The 2554-nt window shown below is 41.5% G+C and overlaps 1 protein-coding gene across 1 annotated transcript in view; it reads right to left on the bottom strand.

Moving 5' to 3' along the window:
• TEX11 (testis expressed 11) overlaps positions 1-2554 on the bottom strand; it is a 404641-nt gene that overhangs the window by 82710 nt on the left and 319377 nt on the right.

Genomic DNA, 2554 nt, shown 5'->3' with positions numbered 1-2554 from the left:
ACAGCAGTGTAGTATTCCATTGTGTAGATGTACCACAGTTTTATAATCCACTCATCTGCTGATGGGCATTTAGGCTATTTCCAAATCTTAGCTATTGTAAATTGTGCTGCTATGAACATAGGGCTGCATATATCTTTTCTGTTTGGTGTTTCTGTGTAGAGGGCCGCCTGGGAGGCACCTAGGCATTTTCTTATTATTGTCAGCTGAACTCAGAGCATAGGCAGCCACGCCCTGGGAACATGCTTCCCCAATAAGGCTGGACATGTTAATCAGGCAGGGGCGGAACTAGATATGTAAATCTAGGCCTTTAAAATAAACCTGCTGTGTGGCTCAGCCGCCTTTGCCGCCTCTCCATCAGAGAGGATGGCGCCCACCTGGCCCCAGCTTAAAATCTATTTCTGCATCTTGGTCTTTTCTTTAATTTCTTAATCCCCAGCTCCTCCGCTCAAGAACCTGTCATTTTCCCGTGCGGGTCGCGGGAAACAGAAACAGCCCACCACATTTCTGTTTTTTGGAGATATATTCCTAGAAGTGGTATTACTGGGTCAACTGGCAATTCCATTTTTAATTTTCTGAGGAAACTCCATACTGTCTTCCACAATGGCTGCACCAGTCTGCGTTCCGACCAGCAGTGCACGAGGATTCCTTTTTCTCCACATCCTCTCCAGCACTTGTCATTTGTTGATGATAGACATTCTGGCAGGTGTGAGATGGTACCTCATTGTTGTTTTGATTTGCATCTCTCAGATGATTAGTGACTTTGAGCATGTTTTTATATGTCTCTTGGCTTTCTGTATGTCCTCTTTCAAAAAGTGTCTATTTAGGTACTTTGCCCACTTTTGATTGGATTATCTTTCTTTTGTTAAGTTGTATGAGTTCCTTATAAATTTTGGAGGATAAACCCTTATTGGAGATAACATTGGCAAATATGTTCTCCCATGTAGTGGGCTTTCTTGTTGTTTAGTTGATGGTTTCTTTTGCTGTGCAGAAGATTTTTATTTTGATATAGTCCCATTTGTTTATTTTCTCCTTAGTTTCCATTGCCCTAGGACAGCGGTTCTCAACCCGTGGGTCGCGACCCCTTTGGGGGTGGAATGACCCTTTCACAGTGGTCACCTAAGACCATCGGAAAACACATATTTTCGATGGTCTTAGGAACCGAGACACCACTCCTCTATCCTTCTCCAGGCAGGTCCGCCCACATGCAGATACGCCCACATACGAGTACCCGGGGTGATGACATCATCGCACTAACCCCATCACATACAAATACAGGTGTATGTGACAGGGTGGCGCCATAATGAACTTATGCAGACCAGTCACACATGTGCAGAGAGCAGCTACTGTGTAGAAAGCAGCTGCTATGTTGAAAGCAGCTACTCTGTTAAAAGCAGCTACTGTGTTGAAAGCAGCAGTACTGGAGGTAAAATGACACTTCATGAATTATAATTAATGGGTAAATGTAAAATCATGTACTGTAAAATCATCAACTACTGCAAAAAAAATATCTGTACCATGGGAACTTAATCTAGATGCTGATCGGTCTTTTTATATTCAGCTGTGGTTGATGTGAATACTGCCCCTTGTGATAGTAACAGGTATGTAAAAAAAACAACACAGAGAATGGTAAATCATAGGAAACTTTAATGAACTGTATTGACCAGCCATGGGCAAACTACGGCCCGCGGGCCGGATCCGGCCCATTTGAAATGAATAAAACTAAAAAAAAAAAAAAAAAAAGACCGTACCCTTTTATGTAATGATGTTTACTTTGAATTTATATTAGTTCACACAAACACTCCATCCATGCTTTTGTTCCAGCCCTCCGGTCCAGTTTAAGAACCCATTGTGGCCCTCGAGTCAAAAAGTTTGCCCACCCCTGGTATTGACTGAACTATGCCATGTGTCATCTTTTGTATTATTAAAGCTATTGTTATATATTATTTTCATTAGCAAACCATCCCATGACAATGGATCGTGTAGAGAAGAACGTTGAGAAAAGAAAATATAGTGAGGATTTTTTACAGTATGGTTTTACCTCAATAATTACAGCAGGAATTGAGAAACCGCAATGTGTTATTTGTTGTGAAGTTCTATCAGCCGAATCTATGAAGCTGAACAAACTAAAACGCCATTTTGATAGCAAGCATTCGAGCTTTGCCAGCAAGAATACCAACTATTTTAGAAGCAAAGCTGATGGACTCAAGAAAGCCAGACTTGACACTGGTGGCAAGTACCACAAACAAAACGTAGCAGCCATTGAAGCTTCATATTTGGTGGCACTCAGAATCGCCAGAGCTATGAAACCTCACACCATTGCTGAGGATTTACTGTTGTCAGCAGCCAAAGACATTGTTCGAGTTATGATCGGAGATGAATGTGTTACGAAATTGAGTGCAATTTCCTTATCTAACGACACTGTCCACAGAAGAATAGATGACATGTCTGCTGATATTCTTGATCAGGTAATCCAGGAAATTAAATATGCTCCACTTCCAATATTTAGTATCCAGCTTGATGAATCTACAGACGTTGCAAACTGTTCACAGTTACT

The sequence above is a fragment of the Myotis lucifugus genome, unplaced genomic scaffold, assembly GCF_000147115.1.
Source record: "Myotis lucifugus unplaced genomic scaffold, Myoluc2.0 scaffold_4, whole genome shotgun sequence".
Lineage (NCBI taxonomy): Eukaryota > Metazoa > Chordata > Mammalia > Chiroptera > Vespertilionidae > Myotis > Myotis lucifugus.
The sequence above is the reverse complement of the archived record's forward strand: the minus strand, read 5'-3'. Positions and strand labels throughout refer to the sequence as shown.